Below are 23670 nucleotides of genomic sequence, written 5' to 3'. Positions count from 1 at the left end.
CTGTTGATAGATGTTGCACTAAGTGTCTATTACTCGCTTCCTGAATTCTCTTTTCTTTAAATGGGGTTGTATTTATGCTTCTGTAAACCATAAGGCCTTTCCAGAATCTGGGGATATTGGAAAGTCGGGATCAATATCTTTACTATCTCTGCATCCACTTAGAACACAGAATAGTATATCTGAGGAAACGGTCCTTCAATATACAATGTTCCTTCCATTCCCTGACTGTTCATGTATCTGTATAAGTGACTCTTAAATGTTACCTTCATAGAACATAGCAGAACATACAGCAGAAGAAAAAGCCTTCTAACCCACAATGTTGCACTGAACCAGCAAAAAGCAAATGAAAGACTCCTGAACATTAATCTCTCCATGTCCATATCCCTCCAACTTCCTCACATTCACATGCCTATCCAAACGTCTCCTAAAAGCCTCTAATGTATTTACCTCTACCACTATACCAGGAAGTGCATTCCAGGCATCCACAACGAGTAAAAATACTTGCCACTCACATCCCTCTTGAATGTACCCCCTCTCACCTCAATGCATGTCCTCTGGTATTAGGCATTTCAACCACGGGAAACAGATACTTTTTCCACTCTATCTATGCCTCTCATAATCTATTAAACCTCTTTCAGATCTCCCCTCAGCCTCCAGCACTCAAGAAAACTGTCACCTCTCCTGGCACTTACAACTCTCTGTAAGAAATGTTTCTTCTTTACTTGCTTTAAACTTTTCCCCATCTCACCATCAACTTTGACTATATACCTCTCTTCATTTTATATTCTATAATGTCACATTTCAGCCTCTGACATTCCAGGAAAAGCAGTCCAAGTTTATCCAATATCTCCTTATTGCAACAAAGACTCTCGCCGAAGGGTTTCAGCTTGAAACATCAACAATACTTTTTTCCATAGATGCTGCCTGACCTGCTGAGATCCTCCAGCATTTTATGTGTGTTGCTTACCTATTGCTAATACTCTTTATTTTTAAATAATACAATTTATTTGTGTCACCAGTTTGCCAATCTTGTAGTAAATGCTGCTTGGGTTCAGATAAAGTCTCTTTCATTTTGGCCACTTACCATTTTTCTCGTTTTTATTTGGAGGGCACACCTTGTGTTTGCTTTTCTGTTTTTGTCCATCTTCTCAACATGCTGCTTATCATTATGCATTTGTTTCCTTGCTCAATTCCTCAACTTCACAAATTTCCCCTCAATTGGACCATAACTATGTCTGTAGACCCCATAGTATCCTAGGTATTTTATTTTCCAACATAAACTCAAACAAGTCTATCCAGGTGAAAAGGTCCCTTTCTCCCCACTTGCCCACAGAAATTGATGGCAACGTTGCATTTGTTCCATAATGGCATGCAAGCCACAAACCTAAACAATGTGCCTGCAAAGAGAACTATTTTTCTTCACGACCAGTGACAAACAAGGCTGTATCATTGCCCCAAAGCTTTTCTCAAGCCCCTTGTGTTTCACCCCACTGCCAACAATGGAGCTAATCCAATCTGTCATGGCTGGGTATGTTGCAAAAGCCCCTTACAAGTATTAGTGACAATTTTTTTTTTCTAACTGAATTCCTGTCTGGTTTCTCTGAGACAAAGCATGGAGGGTATGCTGAACCTTCCTCAAGGCTGACTTTCAATGTCTATCCTAATTCACTGAGTCATCCAGTTCCTCTGCCACCCCTTTTTATTGCTGAGCATGTCAGTAATTCAAATGCAGAGTGATCACAATATCATTAATTAATATGCCAAATTGGCAATGCCAAATATTACACCTATCCCTATGTACAAGAACAATCAACATGGAAGGCAAAGAAAGCACTCAAAATTTGGTAGGGCTCAATCTTTACTAATACTTGGATCAGCTAAATTTTAGACATTCAAATAATGCTTATAACTCTCAATAATCTTGCATCTATTAGCTTGCTACCTGATACATTAAATCATAGAACTCAGCAGCAGACTTGGAAGCTATTCAATTGAAATAAACTGGCCAGGCTCACTGACATTGTTGTCATGAATATCTATTTACAGTCTGTACCTCGCAGTTTAATTACCATAGATTGTTTCTCACAGCAGCTGCCAGTTGTTAATACTTTGATCAGTCACTCAGTACTGATGTGACATTCCTCCAGTTAAGCTGTTGGCATTTCTGGAGAATTTCACAGACCATGAACTAACCTTGTGTGCAGTCACTGTCCAGTCTTATGTTTTGGGTTGAGTCTCTGCAAGAGTTTGGTTTAGGATTGGGACTACATGGATGCAGAGTCTCAACCCCAAATATCAACCATTCATTTGGCTCCTCATTTCCTGTCCCAGCAAGTTCTTCCAGAAGATATTTTCTTTCTCCACATTCCTGTACCTATAGTTACTATGACTTCTTGCTGTTTTAACCCTTTTTTCCACAATCATCGATTCATATGAAGTTGGCCTTAGATACATCCCACCAAGTTCTTAGATACTGGCCAGAAGCAGCTGAAGTTATCTTCCAATTGAGATGGATTGAATTATGAAGGGCTTAAAAGTGTGAATAAGAAGCACATCTTCTCTTGGCAGAGGATATAGATTTAATGTAGTTGCTAAGACAATTAGTAAAGATCTGAGCAGAAGTTCCTTCACGTAAGGGTTGATGTGCACACAGAATTGTGACATTCAATGTTGCACACCCAATCCTAGAAGTTGATGCAAGGCAAATTATGAAAACATTAGGTAGGAACTAGGAGAGTTAATTGGGAACAGCTGCTTTTGAGCAAGTCCACATCTGACATGTGGTTGGTCCTTAAAGACCAACTGCATAGAGTACAGGACAGATACTGTCTGTTCTGGTCAGAAGGAAGGACAAGATGGCAAGAAAAGAAAACTTTAGATATTGAGAGAAGTGTTGAATTTAGACAAGAAGAAAAAGAGAAAGTACTTGTATGTAAAGCTTAGGAATCTATAATCGTGCAGAGCCCTTAAGGATTACAAAAGAAGACAGAAAAGAACTGAAGAAGGGAATTAGGAAAGCCAGGAGGGGCAATGAAAAGTCCTTGACAAGCAGGATTAAAAACAATTCCAAGGCATTCTATACATACAGTGAGAACAAGAGGATAACCAGGGAGAAGGTGGGACCACTCAAGAATAAAGCGGTGCGGGTGAAGGGATTGAAGGGATGTCTGCTTGGAATCGGAGGATATGGGTGAGGCTCTTAATGAGTATTTTACATCAGTATTTGCCAAGGTGAAGGGCATAGGAGATAGGGAGATCAGTGCTGAGAGTATTGATATGACAGAGCATTTTGAGGTAAATGAGGATGTGGTTTTGGATCTCTTAAAGACCATTAAAGTGGATAAGTCACAGGGTTTGATGGGATACATCCAGGGTTATTGAAAGAGGCAAAAGAAGAAATTACGGTGGACTTGAACAATGTCTTCAAGTCTGCTACAGCAACAAGCAAGGTAACAGAGGACTGGCAAGCAACTAATATCCTTCCATTATTCAAAAAGGGAAATAGAGATAATTCTGGAAATTATAGACCAGTGAATCTCACATCAGTAGTAAGCAGGTTACTGGGAGGAATTCTTTAGGTATAGGGTTTATGACCATTAGAGAACCATAGCCTAATTAGGGAGAGCCTGCATTACTTTGTGCAGCTAAGTCATGTCTTACTAACTTGATTGAATTTTTTTGTACTGGGACCTCTCTCTTTGTTATGTTATGACCTAAACAAAAATGTAGATTGGTGGGTTAGTAAGTTTGCAGATGATATGAAGATTGGTGTTGCTGTGGATAGTGTAGCTGACTGACAAAGAAAACAACAGATAACTAGATAGATACTTTATTGATCCCGGAGGAAATTACCGTGTCGCAGTAGTATGACAAGTGCACAGGTATACAAATATTAGAAGAGAAGTAAGAAACAATTTTAAAAAAATTACCTCAAACAGTTTAAAAGAAGGAGGTCATCATTTCCCCGGATATAGGTTGACTCATTATAGAGCCTAATGGTCGAGGGTAAGAATGACCTTGTATCACTCTATAAAGCAATGCAGTTGTCTTAGTCATTTACTAAAAGTGCTCCTCTGTTCCGCCAAGGAGGCATGTAGAGAGTGAGAAACAATTGTCCAGAATTGCCAGGATTTTCCATAAGTTCTTTTGTTCTACCACAGTCTCCAGTGTGTCCAGCTTGACTCCAATAACAGAGCCAGGCTTCCTAATCAGATTATTGAGACTGTTAGCATCATTCATGTTGATCCCATTGTCCCAGCACACCACAGCATAGCATAGAAGATTGTACTGGTGACAGCAGACTGGTAGAACAGGTGAATTTCTGCAGATGACTTGACATTGTGTTGTATCGAAAGTCAAAGGTATACAAGATAAACAAGAAGAGGTATAAATCAGTTGCAGATATTGGTGAGAAAAGGCAGATGGAGTTTAAACTGCCTAAATGTGAAGTGTTGCACTTTGCTAGGTCTAATGCAAAGAGAAAGCACACTATTAAGGGCAAGATCCTTAACAGTGTCAAAGAAACAGAAGTATCTTGTGGTCCCAGTCCATTGCTTCCTGAAAGTGTCTACACAGGTTGATACAATGGTTAAGAAGGCATGCTTGCCTTTATTAGTCAAGACATTGATTTCAAAAGTCAGGAAGTTATGTTGCAGCTTTATAAAACTCTAGTTAGGTCACATCTGGAGTATTGCGTAGTTTCGGTTGCTCCATTATAGGAAGGATATTGAGGCTTTGGAGAGGGTGCACAACTCATTTACCAGGATGTTAGGCAAGATGCTAGGCAGGCTGCTTTTTTTCTTGGAGCAGTGAAGGCTAATGAGAGATCTGACAGAAGTTTATAAGATTATGAGAGGCATAGATAAAGTAGACACACGGCGCCTTTATCCCAGTGTTTAAGTATCTAATACCAGACAGCATACATTTAAGGTGAGAGGGGGAAATTTCAAAGGAGATCTAAGGGTCAGGTTTTTTTTTTACAGAGTGGAATGTGCAGCCTGGGGTGGTGGCAGAGGCAGACACATTAGGACTTTTATGAGGACAATGGAAGGATAATGAAAATGTGTAGGCAGAAAAGATGTACTTAGTCAGCCATTTGATTATTAATGTAGTTGGTTTAGCTAAACATTTTGGACCAAAGGGTCTGTTCCTGTGCTGTTTTATGAGATTACACTAGGTAGCTCCTTCGACTGGTATGAACCATATGAATGTGAATAATCTGAATGGAGCAATGCTACAGCACTGATTATCCTGAAGTCTAATGTAATGGTTCTTATCTAGAGTCTGATACTTTAATAAAAGATGAATTTCCTTTAGTAGCAATAACATCTAATGTGCAAGGCAAGTTGGAATGCACTGGGTTTGCTGAGTTATATCTTTGAAACTATTAAAGAGATTGAGTTTAAAGCCAAAATTTTGGAAGCTACATTAATTGCATTGGGCTAGGTTGGAGAAATAGAATACTTAAGGACTTTCTTCAAACTGTCTCCTGAATGTTTTACATTGAACATGTGACTTAATCTATGGTATTGGTATTTGCAGTGGTGTCAACATCAAGAGACCCATATTACCCTGTGGCATTGGACATGTAATCGTAAAGCCGTCCCCACGACAAAGTAAGATCATTTATAATCATAACTAATAAACTGATAGTTTGGTATTTTAGAGAAAATATAAATAGAATAATGGAGTAGTTCTTTGGCGTAAGTATTGCAGATTTTTCAAATAAAATACAGGTCCACAATCCCTTATCTGAAATCCTTGGGGCCAGTTGCATTTCAGAATTCAGAATTTTTTTGGATTTCAGAATCCCTCTTTATTGGCTCCGGGACCCTCCACAGATACCAAAAAAACACATATGCTCAAGTCCCTTATTTAACCTGTCCCAGTACAGGTGGACTTTAGGACCCAGTGGAGCTCCGAACCTATGCACATCCTCCCGTATACTTTAAATCACGGGTGTCAAACTCATTTTAGGTCATGGGCCAGATTGGGCAAAATGCAGCTTCATGCGGGCCGGATCAGTCAGGCGCGTGCGAACGCAGCTTTCTTTGCCTCCGTTTTTTCAGCCTGTTCTCATGTGTTTCAGTCTCTGCTATAACTACAAAGCGTTTCATTTCACAAATTCCATTTCTTATGAAGAAGACTGCTGAGCAAGCATTATTTTTATGATTGGTAATAACTTACAATCATAGGCTTCATATCGCCGGGCCATTAATAATTAAAATAATAGATCTATCTAAAATGATCTCGCGGGCCGGATATAATTGTACGCCGGGCCAGATATGGCCCGCGGGCCTTGAGTTTGACACCTATGCTTTAAATCATCTCTAGATTACTTATAATACCTAATACAATGTAAATGCTATGTAAATAGTTGTTATACTGCATTGTTTAGGGAATAATGACAAGAATTTTTTTTTTTTATTTCCAACAAAAACATTCAATAAAACAAAAATATACAGCTTCAAATGAACCAAATCAAACACATGGTAAATGACTTATTGGAATAAATGTAGAACGTCACTGTCACTATAAAACTTCAGTAACTTGGCTTTCTGTTTCTTTAAATCATATACAGCGGTAGTTCCAACACCATATTCTTCAGTAAGACACTGCACTGATGCACCATGATCAAGCTTTTGCAATAACTCCACTTTCTGTGTTATTGATAATGATAGATGCTTCCTTCTCTTTTTCTCATTGTTACCCATAGGAGTATCCGCAGCTCTTTTTGACATTTTCACAGTGAAAGTAAACACAAAGTCAACAGTGAACACAACATATCAGCGAACAGCAAATGCATGTGTAACCAGTACGATCGCTGAGCCACAACTGGCGTCTGGCAGCCTCTGCTAGTGCTGCCACGTCACACCTGAGTGACATCAGCTGTTGGTGAAAAAACACTTCGGTTTTCAGAGCTTTTTGGATTTCAGAATTTCGAATAAGGGATTGTGGACCTGTATAACTTAACAGTGTACATATTTATTTTTGGAATTACATAAACATCAGCTATATATCCTTTTAAAACTATAACTTATTCAGCAAAATGTACAGTCTTGTTGGGTTAATATTGATCTAGAATTTTACACTGAATATATTTATCAATTTATCAATGAGGATGGACCATCATCAAACATACACTAAGCCCGAGCGTTTCTGCCAGATGCCCCCCCGCCCCCACAGCAAGAGCAGCAATAAATACAATTGATGACTTTTTCCACAGGAAATGAAATGGGTTAGAACTAGTGGTCAGCCAGCTACTAATCACTGCTGTAATGCACAAATTGTAGATGAGAGAATTACCAGTAATCTTAAACAATTTTGTCCATTTATTATTCATAATGTATCATTTCATAAATAAGGTGGTGTACCATTTGCTCTTGGTGCAGATATAGTATTGCAGTTAATCAATGTTCCCTCTAATTTGGAATGTGCGCAAAATTCTTGTGCTGTGCAATTTTTTGCCCAGAGACAATAATGTGTGCACTAAATAATTAAATAATTTCTTCAATATAAACAGTATAAATGAGCCAGTTCTAAAATCTGCAAACAAATCAAAAACTCCACATTGTCAACACCATCTGCATCAGAATCCAGTAAAGGAAATATGATCGTGTACGATCGTGAAATATACTTAACATGCCAACGAGATAGAGGGTGACAATTTTTTGCGCGTAATTTAAATTCCTTTGTGTGCTACTGGCAAAAGGTGTGTACACACACAAACACACACACACCCCCACCCACCCACCCTAGAGGGAACATTGCAGTTAATATCTAATTAGTTTTGTAGATTGAGACATCTGGGTCCGATTTTTGAATAAACTACTTTCCAAGTTTATATTTGCTTCCTTAAAAACAGTCTGGAACTCTGCTATCAAATTGAGAAATGTAAAGCAAGTTGATCTTATTTATGGCCTGCCACTGCCCTACCTTTCCCTGCACTATCTCATAGCTGAAACAACATATTCAAACAGTATTCACAGGCTCTTTTTCTTTTGGGCCAAATATTCTGTCCCTAGGGATTTATTCTGGAAATCATCTGCATGATTTTTTTCCTGAGGATGTGGAATATTGATATTAAACATTACAGATTGAAACATATTTGGGTATTAGTTGGACGTGATATGGTAATGCAAATACACACTGAAAATTCTGCACTTTTAGCTGTGAAAAGAGATGACCACAGGTACTAGGACATGGAGCAAGATGATAAGTTGCTGGAAGAACTTGATGGGTAGAGCAGTATCACTGGAGGCAAAAGAGATGCCTGACATTTTGTGTTGAAAGCATAAAAAAGTATAGCATAGGAAAAGGCCATTCGGCCCACAGCATTATGCCAAACCGATTAAATTAGTAATCAAATGGCCAACTAAACTAATCTCTGCCTGCTGACACAACATTATTAATGTCTCGTTTGGGTTTTTCCGGGGATTTATCTCCTTTCTACATAAGTTAAAACTCCTCATTTCAGAAAGTAATGGCAGCCTAGCATATTTTTTATCTCCATGTGTCTCACTTTACATTCAGCCACAGATCTCAGGGAATGTGTTCGGGGCAAGCCAGTGGTATCACCGTCTGGCTTTTATTTTAAGAACTGGTGGATATCGACAACCTGTAATATTCGTCACTTCACCACTCCTGCAAAAATTACAAAGTGCCTTCATGGGAAAAAAGTTCATCTGTTTGGAGATTCTACAATACGCCAGTGGTTTGAATACCTGTCAGCTTTCCTCCCAGGTTAGTTTGATTCATCATTTGATCTTTGTAACAATGTTTCTCTGGCGCATTTAAATATAAAATGGAAATAAGACAGGACATAATTGCACTACTCTTGTAGAACTTAGAAACAAGATGGGGAGGGTCAATCTCATGGGGATGTGAATAGGCTTCCCTGTTGTCAGCACAAACTTGAGCAGGTGTGCAGAGAAATTTCTCTGTTTTCTTTTGTACGTTGGTTCTTTGACAGTCTTTGTTTATGTATAGTTTTCATAAATTCTACTGTATTTATTTTCCTGCAAGAAAATTAATCTCATGGTGACATATACATACTTTGATGATATATTTACTTTGAACTATGATTGAATTGAATTTACTTAAATCTTACATCCATCCCATGTGAGGGAGTGAAAATCTTTGTACTATGACTCCATCGCAATGTACAGAAGTAAATTTATAAGTCTACCAGCTTGTAAAAAGAAGCTGTCCCATAGCCTGTTGGGCCTGGCTTTAATGCTGTTGTAGCATTTGCCAGACGGAAGCAGCTGAAACAGTTTATGGTCGAGTTTCCCCAATGATCTTCCAGGCCTCCTTTACGCACCTGCTGTTGTAAATGCCCTCAATGGAGGGAAGTTTACATCCACAATTGTGCTGGGCTGTCCGTACCACTCTGTGCGGTACCCAGTGATCAGGGTTGGTGCAGTTGCCACACCAGGCAGTGATACAGCCAGTCAGGATGCTCTAAATGGTGCCCCTGTAGAAGGTTTTGAGGATTTAGGGACTCATGCCAAACTTCTTCAGTCGCCTGATGTTCAAGAGATGCTAACTGGTGGGGTACGAGGAAGTGTAATGGAACTAGGAGTACAGATGCTTGGTTCATTCCAAACAGCATCACAAATAGACAGTGTTGAAAGAGACGGTTAGCATAGGCTGTCATCAGTAAGGGTATTGAGCATAGGAGTTTGGACATTATGTTGCATTTGTATAAACTGTTGGTGAGACTACACTTGGAGTTCTGTGTAGAGAGTTGATCACCTTGTGTGTAAAACTGTATCACACTAAATGTTGAATTGACTGCATTGGTTGCTATGTGGTTGATAACAGGGTAACTTAACTGGCTGCTGTGATGTGCCGTATTGTGGATGAGCAATGGTAAGAGAATGCCAGGTTGGTGTGAGGCAGTGAACAGGCATCAGGAAGAATTTTACCAAATAAGTGGGAGGAATGTGATTAAGAGGACTGCTCTAAAAGCTGGAGGAGTCAATGGGCCAAAAGGCCAAATCCTGCGTCAGTAAAGATTATGAAATACAGAAACTCTGATAATCTGCCTTTAGGATCTCTTTAGGTTGCACAAGATCTGACTTGATGCAAATTCCCTCATAATTTTTAAAGCATTTGTCAAAGCAGCTATGTTAGTTGCAGAAATCCAAACATCTTCAGGAGTTATGGAAGTACTAATACATTCAAAAGGCAACAAGTCTTATTTAAAAAAAACTATTTATATGCAAGTTCCCTACAGTAATTAATCAGATGCATTATCTTTAAGAATTTAGCTTCTGGCTTACAATGGAAGGCAACTTAATAGATTTACATTGTAAACTAACAAGGCTAGCTCTTCTATTGATACTTATAAAATACTTCATCAAATCATATAACCTCCATTGAATCCAGTAGATGGTGGCACGCACTGTCACAGCGGCCTCTCTGGATCCAGTCAAAGATGTAATTGTTCATCCTCTGGTTTTTTTTTCCAATCACAAGACACTTTCCTGGTAAGTTCCTGGATTGAATGGAACCTGACTTGTTGCAAATCATGTTGTTGCCTGGACTTGTCGAGTATTGTCATGGCAAAGGAGGGTGCGGTCCAGCAAATAGTGAAAATTATTAACTTGGACATTTTTATTGTGATAGAAACATAGAAATCCTACAGCACAATACAGGCCCTTCAGCCCACAAAGTTGTGCCGAAAATGTCCCTACCTTAGAAACTACTAGGGTTACCCATAGCCCTCTATTTTACTAAGCTCTATGTACCTATCCAAAAGTCTCTTAAAAGATCCTATTGTTTCTGCCTCCACCACCGTTGACAGCAGCCCACGCACTCACCACTCTGAGTAAAAAACTTACCCCTGACATTCCTCTGTACCTACTCCCCAGCACCTTAAACCTGTGTCCTCTTGTGGCAACCATTTCAGCCCTGGGGAAAAGCCTCTGACTATCCACATGGTCAATGCCTCTCATTATCTTATACATCTCTATCAGGTCACCTCTCATCCTCCGTCACACCAATTAGAAAAGGTCGAGTTCATTCAACCTGTTTTCATAAGGCATGCTCCCCAATCCAGGCAACATCCTTATAAATCTACTCTGCACCCTTTCTATGGCTTCCACATTCTTCCTGTAGTGAGGTGACCAGAACTGAGCATAGTACTCCAAGTGGGGTCTGACCAGGGTCCTATATAGCTGCAACATTACCTCTTCTGATCTCAAGACCCCATTGGACATTGTGTTGTCAATGAGCCAGTGAACTGGGATTTGGAGTGTTCTACATTGCCAGTGTTCATTGATAACACAGACAGCAGCGGAACAACATTGCTTCAGTTGTTGCACAAAGCAGGTTCTCCTGTCCCAGTCTCAACTGCAGCAGCTGTCCAGAGGAGAAGACACCGAAGGTGATGTGGGAGGGAACATTGTTCTCCAGAGTTCACTGAGTTGAAGGCAAGCTAGACTGCCTTCATCTGTGGCTGCAGTAGTGCATAATGAGCTTGTTTTTCCAGAAACATGGCTCAAAGGCAACATATCAACATATCAATCAATCTACACATCATCAGGCTGAAGTTATGTTATTTTTGTTGACACTCCTTTTCTGCTGACGTAACTGTCTGACCTGTGTGTGATTGTTGGCTGTGTTTCATTTGGCTATATTCATCTGTATGGTTGAATGATATTGAAGCAGAAAATTGAACTACTGTAAAGCCATCAACATTAATCAATGGATTTCAGACATTCTGACTGTGTACCATTGTAACTGCTCAGGGAAGACAAAAAAATGGTCATGTTAATCAATCTGATTAACATCATTCATTTTTGACTTTTGGAAAAATTGGTTTATGGATATTCTCAGGAAAAGAACACTTATGTAATCCCTTTTGACTCACCAAGCCCCTATTTCTCTCACTTATTTTAAACTTACCTGATGTATTGCAAAATTGATTATAATAGTGTAATACAATGTGCAACATTTAGTTGTCCAGAAAATAAACTAATAACTCTGAAGTACCAGGTGTGCTGAATTATTGGGGTTTTGCTGCAATGTGAGAATTGTTAGAGCTTGGAATCTTCGGAGCAGCAGCTGACTTATTTACCTCAGCGTACCCAACCTCAGTGCTCACGTGACCATAGTAGTTCTGCAGCTGTTCCAGACTAACCACTGGTTAATGGTAACTTGAATACATTGATGAAATGGGATTTAACAATAGTAACATTAGCAATGTAATTCAATGTCAAAGGGGGGGGGGTGGTGTAGATTCTCTCCAAATGGAAATAGTCATAGGTTGGCACTTACCATATATAACTTGAGGAAACTAAATGATAAAGGCTCCAGCATTCCACTGTGAGAAACACCCCTCTTTATTCAGCTCTAACCTTGTGAGATAGATAAGTCAATGCCTCCCTTTGGAGTTATGTTGTTTGAAATGTCTATTCAATTTTCAAAAAAATTATCATCAGGATTGTGACTTAAAAAGTTCAATATATTTTATTTAGGTCTTAAAATGTTTGATCTTGGCAACCATATCAAGGCTGGCCCTCTGTGTGCTTTGGATGTGGAAAACAAGATTATGCTGGAATATTGTGCTCATGGTCCACCAATCCAATTCAGAAGTCTTTCAAGCCAGCATTTGTATTATATTTCAAATAAATTAAATGAAATTAAAGGAGGGAAAGATACAGTTATTGGCATCACCTTATGTGCCCATTTCAACACTTTCCCAGTGGGAGTCTACATCAGAAGGCTGCAGTACATCCGGAGATCGATTCTGCAGCTGCTCAGCAGGAATCCAGATACAGTGATTGTTATAAAGACTGGGAATGCACGGGAAGCTAACCAAGATTACATTCTTAACTACAATGACTGGTTCTCTTATCAACTCGATGTATTGATGAGAAGAATATTTGCACACATGAATGTTGCATTTGTGGATGCATGGGAAATGACTATAGCCCACTACCTGCCCCATAACATACACCCTCCACAAATTATTATAAAGAATGAAATAGATGTGTTTCTTTCATATGTGTGCCCTTCTGAAAAGGAATAAAGGTATTTGTTTACCATGCAAAGCAAAATCTACATAATGACATTGGAAATCTTAGATTTGTCTGTCTAAAATTGGTGCAATTTGAACCATAGAACACTACAGCATGGAAAACAGGCCATTCAGCCCTTCTAGTCTGTGCCAAAACTTTATTCCGCTAGTCCCACTGACCTGCACCCAGTCCATAACCCTCCAGACCTCCCCCATCCATGTATCTATCGGATAGATTCTATCCAATTTATTCTTAAAACTTAAGAGAGAGCCCGCATTTACCACGTCAGATGGCAGCTCGTTCCACACTCCCACCACTCTCTGAGCGAAGAAGTTCTCCCTAATGTTCCCCCTAAACCTTTCCTGTTTCACCCTAATGCCGTGTCCTCTCATATTTCTCTCTCCTAATCTGTCGAAGGAGCCTACTCCCATTTACTCTGTCTATACCCCTCATAATTTTGTAAACCTCTGTCAAATCCACGCTCATTCTTCTACACCCCAAGGAATAAAGTCCTAACCTGTTCAATTTTTCCCTGTAACTCAACTCCTGAAACCCTGGCAACATCCTAGTAAATCTTCTCTGCACTCTTTCAATCTTACTGATATCCTTCCTGTAGTTAGATGGCCAGAACTGTGCACAATACTCTAAATTTGGCCTCATCAATGTCTTATACAACCTCACCATAACAACCCAACTCCTATACTCAATACTTTAATTTACGAATGCCAGGATACCAAAAGCCTTCTTTACAACCCTGTCTACCTGTGCCACCACTTTCAGGGCATTATGTAGCTGAACTCCCAGATCCTTTTGTTCCTCCGCACTCCTCAGTGCCCTACCATTTACTGTGTATGTCCTACCTTGATTTGTCCTTCCAAAATGAAACACCTCACACTTGTCTGCATTAAATTCCACCTGCCATTTTCTGGCCCATTTTACCAGTTGGTCCAGATCCCTCTGCAAGCTTTGAAAGCCTTCCTCGCTGTCCACAACACTTCCAATCTTAGAGTCATCAGCAAACTTGCTGATCCAATTTACATTATCATCCAGATCATCGATATAGACAACAAACAACAATGGTCCCAGCACAGATCCATGAGGCACACCACCAGTTGCAGGCCTCCAGTCTGAGAAGCAATCCTCCACTACCACTCTCTGTCTTCTCCCACACAGACAATTTCGAATCCAATTTACAACCTCTCCATGGGTACCTAGTGTCTGAACCTTCTAAACTAACCTCCCATGTGGGACCTTGTCAAAGGCCTTACTAAAGTCCATGTACAAAACATCCACAGCCTTTCCTTCATTTACTTTCTTGGTAACCTCTTCGAAAAACTCTACAAGATTCGTTAAACACAATCTACCACACACAAAGCAATGCTGACAATTCTTAATGAGCCCTTGGCTGTCCAAATACTTGTATATTCAAACTCTCAGAACACCTTCCAATAATTTGCCTACTACTGATGTCAGGCTCATTGGCCTGTAATTACCTGGTTTACTTTTGGAGCCTTTTTTCAACATCGGAACAACATAAGCTACTCTCCAATCCTCCGGCACTGCACCTGTGGCTAAGGACATTTTAAATATTTCTGCCAGGGCCCCTGCAATTTCTACACTTGTCTCTGTCAAGATCCGAGGAAATATCATGTCAGGCCCGGGGGATTTATCTAATTTTATTTGCTGTAAGGCAGCAAGCACCTCCTCCTCTTTAATCTCTGTATGTTCCATGACACTATTGCTTGTTTCCTTTCCCTCCATATATGCTATGCAAGTTTCCTGAGTAAATAGTGATGCAAAATACTGTTTAAGATCTCCCCCATCTCATGAGGCTTCACACATAGACGACCACTCTGATCTTCTGGAGGAACAATTTTGTCCTTTGCAATCCTTTTACTCTTAATATACTTGTAGAAACCTTTCAGGTTTACCTTCACATTATCTGCCAAAGCAACCTCATGTCTCCTTTTTGCCTTCCTGATTTCCTTCTTTAGTATTTTCTTTCATTTTCTATACTCTTCAAGTACCTCATTTGTTCTTTGTTGCCTATACCTGCTATACACCTCTCCTTTTCTTAACCAGATCATCAATATTCCTTGAAAACCAAGGTTCCCTATGCCTGTTAACTTTGCCTTTAATCCTGGCAGGAACATGCAAACTCTGCACTCTCAAAATTTCACCTTTGAAGGCCTTCCACATACCGAACACATCCTTACCAGAAAACAACTTACCCCAATCCACTTCCTAGATCCTTTCTTATTTCCACAAAATTGACCCTTCTCCAATTTAAAACCTCAACTCGGGGACCAGACCTATCCTTACCCATAATTAACTTGAAACTAATGACATTATGGTTACTGGACCCAAAATGTTCACCTGCACATACTTCTGTCACCTGACCTGTCTGGTTTCCTAATAGGAGATCAAGTATTGCATCCTCTCTGGTAGGTACCTCTACATATTGATTTAGAAATCTTTCCTGAACACATTTGACAAACTCCAAGCCATCTAGCCCTTTTACATTGTTGGAGTCCCAGTCAATATGTGGAAAGTTAAAATCCCCTAATATTACAACTTTCTGTTTCTCACTATCTCTCTACAGATTTGCTCCTCCAATTCACTCTGACTATCGTGCAGTCTGTAATACAACCCTATAGTTTTTATTTGAAGATGAATTCAATGCATGAATTAATTTGTCACTGTAAACAAGTATTTTGTCATAAGTGATTCATTTTTGGGCATTCTGTACTGGAAGCTTCAATAAAAGTAATAGTGTTACCTTTGAAAGGTTAGGAATTTGGGTTTTGAACATCTGGGTCATCATCTTTGTGTCTTCATCTGTCACGTCAAAATTGAAGTTGCATAGGAGTGCTATTATATAAGGGAATAATACCTAATCTATTGGAATACATTCATGACTTACAAAATAACAATTTATTAAGCAACTGATTGTCAGAATCCAAATTGCTTATTCTGTAAAGGATTCATTGAATATCAGAGAACTTGATTTGTTGATTTTGTGTCTTAAATTAGGTGCTGTTGAAGATTATCTTTATTGACATAGAAATTATTTGTTAATAATCATCTTGAAGCTAAATTAGAATTAGACTGAAAGAATTCACAATGTTCAAAAACAGACCGGAGAACTGCTACGTGAGTGATGATAGATTAGATTCTGATATGGGTCTCTATTGTGGACAGAGTGGGAAGGGGCAGGGAGAGGGGAATCAAGGTTGGGAAAAGAGGAAGGGAGCACAAAGCACCAGAGACTTTCTGTAATGATCAATAAACTACTTGTCTGGAACTAAATAACCTTGGATTGGTGTGTCTATCTCTGCATCACTCCCGACATCCTTTGCTCCCCCTATATTTACAAACTCTCCTTCTGCTGCATGTTGACAAATACATTGCTATACAAAAGACAGTCATATTATATACAGTGCCCATAAGAAATATTCACCCCCCCCCCCATGGAAGTTTTCATGTTTTATTGTTTGACGACATTGAATCACAGTGGTTTTAATTTGGCTTTTTTGACACTGATCGACAGAAAAAGACTCTTTTCTGCCAAAGTGAAAACAGATCTCTAAAACAAACATACAGAACCTAGGACTTTTGCACAGCACTGCAAGTCTTACCCACTTTCAGCATTATCATAAATGAGCAAGAACAGTAATTGCTATACTTTGTAGCCTGGGAAAACACACACTCAAGCCAACAAATACTTGTTAGGGTCTTTAATTCCTTTACCTATTTTAGATGTTTTAATGCAGAAAGAGGGTATCAAAATAAAAACAGCAACACAAGTTAAAAAAAAACAGTTCCTGCTGTTACAATCTCAGCTTAATTTCAGTCCATTAATATCAACTAGTTACATATGCAGTATGAAAGTAAATAAATCAAAATATACAAAACCAATAGAGTAGTGGCAATTATAGAAAAAAATACGAACATCAGAATCTCACCAACCCTGTACCTTATATACAACATCAACATATAAATAAATACATCTTATCTTAATTAAGTATATTCGCTTAGGGACACACGTGCTCATGTATAGGCTAGACCCCCAAACGAGTTTTCCTTGCTCACGCTACACAAACAGAAATGAACACATTCACATTACTCTGTTATATTCACATTCAGTCATGAAATAATAAAGTACGACAAAATAAACTTTTACAATATACTACCTTTTAGTTAAATTACTAGAAAAACTAACCTACTAGGCCAATAAGGAACTTCGCACAATCACACTATCCAGCGCCGATGTCTTACTTGCAAAAATTTAAAGCATCCACATGTAAAACATGTCAAATTACCGATATTGTGGATTTACAAACAAGCATACTTGAATTTACATGGATATTATCAAATATTATTGACCTTTGCTTACCATGCCTGGGAAAAGCAACTACCAGCACTCGACACAAACAAGAGAGAATCTGCAGATGCTGGAAATCTGAGCAACACACACAAAATGCTGGAGGAACTCAGCAAGCCAGGCAGCACCTGTGGAAAAAAGTACCATCGATGTGGCGTGCTGAAACCCTTCAGCAGGACTGGAGGGAAAAAAAGATGGAGTCACATGGTGGGAGAAGCACAAGATGACAGGTGAAACTGGGAGGGGGAAAAGATGAAGCAAAGAGTTGGAAAGTTGATTGGTGAAAAAGTACAGGGCTGGAAAAAGGGGGAATCCAATTGGAGAGGACAGAGGGCCATGGGAGAAAGAAAACTGGGGGGGGGGGGGGAGGAGCACTAGAGGGAGGTGATGGGCTGGCAAAGAGATAAGGTGAGAGAGGGAAAAGGGGATGGAGAATAGAAAAGGAGGGTGGGATCAGTGGAAGTTCGAGTAATTGGTGTTGGGGGCTACTCAGACAGAATACAAGGTGTGTTCGGACTGTGGCTTCATCGCAATGGCAGGGGAGGCCCTGGATGGACGTGTCAGAATGGGAAGGGAAAGTGAAATGAAAATGGGTGTCCACTGGGAGATCCTGCTTGTTCTGTTGCGTGGAGCGCAGATGTTCAGCGAAGCGGTCTCTCCATGTACATCGGGTCTCACTGATAAACAGGAGGTCACACCTGAAGCACCGGGTACAATGGATGACCTTGTTCTTTCTTCCATGGCCTTCTGTCCTCTCCTATTAAATTCCCCCTTCTCCAGCCCTGTGACCCTTTCACCAACTTCCCAACTCTTTACTTCACTCCCATCCGTTTCATCCTCACCCTCCAACTCTGACTCAACTTTTTTTTCTTCAGTCCTGCCGAAGGGTCTCGGCCCGAAACGTTGACTGTACTCTTTTCCATAGATACTGCCTGCCCTGCTGAGTTCCTCTGATATTTTCCATGTGTTCTCAGCAATCGCCATTCATTCCGGAACTTTGTAACTCTTCCTCCACACCGCACGTGCACAATGATGTCACTGGTTTCTCTTAAAGGCACTTTAGCATTACCAGGGTGAATACACAAGCACACTTTAACAATAAAATTTAATATTAACGGTCACCTGATACATATAATACAAAGCATGGCTAATAATTTATGTTACAGCATACAAGGAGCTATAAAAGAATGATGTGCTATGAAATACAAACTTCAAGACAACTATTTGAGCTTAATAGCTATGACATTATGCAAGTTCTGTACTTACAGTAGGTTCATTTAAATTTATGTAAACTATGGTTGTAATACACCGCACTGCTGCTACAAGAAGTTAATACTCAATATGCATGCCCTTGACAATAGACTTGATCTTTAACTTGTAATTGAAAATGCCATGCCCCAAATGATATTTAGTACTTAATGTGACATGGACACTGCCCTCTTAACATATTACACATAAAAATAACATAATGGAAGTTTCCATGTTCTGTCACTACATTCATAGGACACAGCCACTGAACTACTTGGAACAGGACTAGATGTGAGAAGGAAGCAAGGAAAGAAGCGAAGATAGGACGCTGGACATGACACTGGCCCTGGACCAGACAAGGACTCCAGGCCTGGGCTAGGACTTGATGAGAATAGGGAACCAGGACATGGAACTGGGAACTAGGAGCCTCAGCTTGGACTCCGAGCCAGAGACTGGACAAGGACCCAGAACCTGGGTCTTGACTCAGGCCCGGACTCCAGAACCTGGCGAGGACAAGACGTAGCTACAGAACGAGGAGAGGCACAGGGCTGGACGTGAGACTGCTAGACGGGACAAGGGAACCTCAGCACAGGACGAGGGAATCCCAGCACCGGGCTGGGCAAGGTACTCCTGTGCTGGGTGAGGCACATGGACATGACAAGAACCCAGAGCCTTGGTCGAGGGAGAAACAGGAACATGGAACACCAAGCCAGGACCCCTCCTTGGGTACAGGATGTAGGGCCGGGACTCATTACTCAGAACGTTGAACACAACAAGACAATTCCCGGTTGCGGCAAAATGGTCAGACCTTCCTAGCGAAGATGTGGACACAGACAGACAGTTCCAAACAGGGCAAGGCTCCAGGCAGGAAGGTGAAGAGAAGGGATACAGACAAGGGGTTTGGACAGGAACAATCCAGCAGCCCGAGGCGTGCGCTCTCTCTCTCTCCCCCTCCCCTCCCCCACCCAGCTTAATGGTGCATTACTGCCACCTTCTGCTCCAGAATGTGCGAGAGACTCACATTCTAAATCCTTTCACCCAATCGCTCACACACACATACCCTAACCTACACTTTATCCTCCCATCTTTGGCCATCCTAGTTCCCTATTCCTGTTTATCCATCATATCCTATTAAAAAAACACTGTACCCTTTAAGAAAGCTAAAAATACCCTAACCTGTGCTCTCTCACCCATGCCCAGCAACCGCTTTAATGTGAATTCCTGCACCCCCAATTCCCTTAGATTAATTCTCATCATCTCTCTCTGTATCCCGTACTTCCTGCAACTCAGAACTACATGTTCTACTGACTCCTCTTCCTGACATTCCTCACACAGTCCTGTCTGGTGTTTCCCTATCAATTTCAATGTTAGGTTTAGTGCACAGTGCCCCAGCCTTAACCTAGTCTACACAATTTCCTCTCTTCTGTATCTACTACCTACAACACTTTGTCGTATTTGATATAAGTGCCTCCCTTTCCCCTCCCTGTCCCATATTTCTTGCCACATTTGGTTGATTTTTTCCCAGATTACACAATTAACCTCTGCTTTACTGATACTAATGTGCATTTCTATATTTTCTTTCTTTAATGCCCTCTTTGCCAACTCATCCACCCTTTCATTCCCCTTCACCCCTACATGAGCTGGAACCCATAGAAATTTAACCTGGCCTCCCTGATTTGCAACTCTTGTGACTGACTGAAGGACTTCATGATGTACATCTTGCCGGCTGTTTGAGTGAGAAGACCTTAAACTTGCTAGAACTGAAGATGAATCTGAGCATATCAACGCTTTGACTAGTCCAGCTTTCTCCACCCAACGCAACGCAACCAACACTGCCATCATCTCCACTGTATACACCGCTAACTTACCAGATGTACTTCTGCTGATTGCAATTGCTTTTGCTGTTATAGCCACCCCAAACCCTGTCACTCCTGTTTCAGGTTCCTTAGCACCATCTGTATAGACCTGAGTATAATCATTATACCTTCCATCACATGACATTTAAATGCACTTACCAAATCAGTTTTATATTTTCCTTTCCTTTTTACCTCTAACAAATGCCAGTCTACATCAGGCCATACCAGCTTCCATGGAGCTACAACCGGATAAACTACTGAAGGACTTATCCTTAGATCAAACACTCCACATGAACTAGCAATATCATTCCCTACCCGACTAAAGTTTTCCCTCTGAAACCTCCCATTTTCCCAGTACTCCTGCAACACTCCTTTAGCAGGGTGAGAATCATTGTGTCCCTGCAAATTAGCCCAGTAGTTTGCCATCAACTGCATCCTTCTTAATTCCAAAGGCATTACTCCCATTTCTACCTGCAGGGCTGACACTGGTGATGTTTTAAAAGCCCCTCTGCACACTCTCAAAGTCTGAGCCTGAATCACATCCAGTTTCCTTATAAGAGACCTAGCTGCTGATCCATATGCTAAAAATGAAAACACTTGATAAACACTTGATAAAAAATGAAATAAAAACACTTCCATAATCCAACACAGATCCTACTAAAGCCACATGCATTCTCTTCAATGCTGAACAACTTGCTCCCCATTCCCTACCAGTCAAACATCTCATCACGTTTATTACTTTTTTACATTTCTCCTCAACTTTCCTGATATGGTCTGCCCATGTTAATCGTGAATCAAATATAACTCCCAGAAATTTAAATGATCCAACCCTTTCTAATTCAATCCCATACATCCTTAACTTCTTCCCTACCTCAATTCTTTTCCTAGTGAAAAATACAGTTTGAGTTTATTCTACTGAAAATCTACATCCCCAATCATAACCCCACTCTACCACTTCATCAATTGCTCCTTATAGTTTCCTGATTATATGCTCCATGTTCCTGCCTCTTTTCCACAAGGCCCCATCATCCGCAAACAGTGACCTACCTATATCCACTGGTACCTTTGTGAAGACACCATTGATCATAATGATGAAAAGTAACGGGCTAATCACACTACCCCGAGGTGTGCCATTTCCCACTATGTACTGTTTTGATAATTCTGATCCAATCCGAACTTGAATTTTTCTACTGAACAAAAAATCTTTAATCCAATTAAAAACTCTACCCCCAACCCCCATCTTGTGCAGTTTAATTAATAATCCTTCCTTCCACATCATATCATAGGCTCTTACAATGTCAAAAAACACTGCAACTACTGATTCTTTATTTGCCTGGGCCTTTCTTATTTCATTCTCTAACCTTATCACTGAGTTCATGGAATTCCTTCCCTTCCTAAAACCACTGATAACCTGCCAGCATTTCTCTCTTCTCAAGATCATACGATAATCTTTCTGTTATCATCCTTTCCATTAACTTACATATATTTGATGTTAGTGCTATTGGCCAGTAGCTAATGGGTTTTGACGGATCCTTGCCAGGTTTCCTTATTGGAATTACTACTGCTTCTTTCCATGCACTTGGTAACCTTCCCTCCTCTCACACTCTGTTCTAAAAATGCAGTAACTTCAAGAGTGCTCCTTCTCCTAGATTTTTTAACATAATATAACATATTAGATCTTTCCCTGGGGAGGTTGGTCTCGATCTCTTTATTGTTCTCACCATTTCTGCCAAAGTAAATGGATCATCAATTATATCATCTGTTTCTTTCCTCCTGTTTAACACAGCTGGGCATTGACTCATTGTCCTTTACCATCTCCTTTTCCCTTCTTCAGACAAATTTTCTGAACTATGTGTCTTTACAAATGACTTGGCCATGATCTCAGCCTTATCCCTGCTGGAGACTGCTGTTTCCTCCTCAGATATCATTACTGGATATTCCCAATTCCTTCTATCTCACCCCCCCCCCATCCTTTTAATCATTCCCCGTACCTCTCCCACAGGCATTGTTCTTCCTATTTTGTTGCAAAAACTCCTCCAACTTGCCCTTTTAGCTTGACATATAGTTCTTCTCAGAAGGCCTGTGTGTGCCTTCTTATATTGAATCAAATGCTTGCATATTATGGATCCTTTTAACTAGCCTGAATGCTCTATTTCTGTTTTTTACAGCCTGACAACATTCCTCTGTCCACCATGGAACCAGTTTTCTATTTATCCTGTTTTTACTCCTGGGTATAGATCCTTCTGCTGCCATAATAATTGCTGAAGTCACCATGACTGAATCTGCAGATGCTGGAAATAAAAACACAAAATTCTGGCAGAACTCAGCAGGCCAGACAGCATCTATGGGAGGAGGTAGTGACCTCCAAAACCCTTCATCAGGAGTGAAGTAACATGGGATGGTCAAGGGGGGATAAGAATTGGGGGGAGTGATGAATTAGAAAGCTGGGAAGTGATAGACTGAAGGGAAGTGAAGTCACCGGACTGTTTAATACATCTATATTTCCAGAAATGTCAATCTTTGTCAATGCTTCTTCAGCTAACTGCTGGAACTTACCCCAATCTGTTTTTCCAAACACCCACTTCAGGATTCTACCACCTGGTCTTACTTCCACACTTTCACCCACTGCACATAAAACTGGGTAGTGATCACTGCCTACAGTTGAAGCAGTGCAAACTCCCTAGTTACTAATGCCAGCCAGATATTAGACACTAACGTAATATCTAATACTGACTCAGTTCCTGTTGTTATGTTTATCCTTGTTCCTCTATCATCATTCATACACACAAAATCCCTTTCTTCCATCAAATCTTCAATTACCTTTCCATTTGAATTTGTAATCGGATCCTTCCATATTGTGCTGTGATCATTGAAATCTGCACACCACACTACTTTATGTCTGTTTTGTCCTTGTATCCTTAATAGGCTGTCCAAATCCAACCTTTTACATGGATTGTAGTAGTTAATTATAACCACTCCCTCCCCTCTCTCCCACATTTCCACCACTATGTATTCCTGATCGTCTCCTTTTTCCAGTACCCTATATGGTATTCCTTGCTTGATTAACATAGCACAACCCCCTCCTCCCCCTAGATTTCTATCTTTCCTTATTATTGTATACCCATATACCACAAAGTCTAAAGTTGGTTTCAAC

The 23670-nt window shown here is 40.3% G+C and overlaps 1 pseudogene; it reads left to right on the top strand.

Annotated features, from left to right (window-relative positions):
- Window positions 1–13511, top strand: part of LOC132392176 (NXPE family member 3-like) — a 48465-nt pseudogene extending 34954 nt beyond the window's left edge.
- Window positions 13512–23670: the final 10159 nt, after the last annotated feature.

This window comes from Hypanus sabinus, chromosome 4, assembly GCF_030144855.1.
Source record: "Hypanus sabinus isolate sHypSab1 chromosome 4, sHypSab1.hap1, whole genome shotgun sequence".
Lineage (NCBI taxonomy): Eukaryota > Metazoa > Chordata > Chondrichthyes > Myliobatiformes > Dasyatidae > Hypanus > Hypanus sabinus.
This window is presented reverse-complemented; position numbering and strand designations above follow the sequence as displayed.